The sequence below is a fragment of the Salvelinus namaycush genome, chromosome 6 (genome assembly GCF_016432855.1).
Source record: "Salvelinus namaycush isolate Seneca chromosome 6, SaNama_1.0, whole genome shotgun sequence".
Classification (NCBI taxonomy): domain Eukaryota; kingdom Metazoa; phylum Chordata; class Actinopteri; order Salmoniformes; family Salmonidae; genus Salvelinus; species Salvelinus namaycush.
The window spans coordinates 48348036-48348270 of NC_052312.1; positions in this window are offsets into that span (position 1 = coordinate 48348036).

The window sequence follows — 235 nt, forward strand, 5'->3', positions numbered from 1 at the left end:
GGTTACCGAGATTTATCGGGATTTACGGCCAAAAACACTCCCTTTTTCTCTAGATAAATAACTGAGAGAAAATGCGTGAAATGGAACTGTTACATGATATATAAATCTGGCTTCTCTACGGCCTCTGCATGATGAGTCATCAATGGTCGGGGGGGGGGGGGGGGGGGGGGGGGCAGACAGCCCATCACAATATGGATCCCAGTTCAAAATGCATGAAGACCTATCATCTCATCAT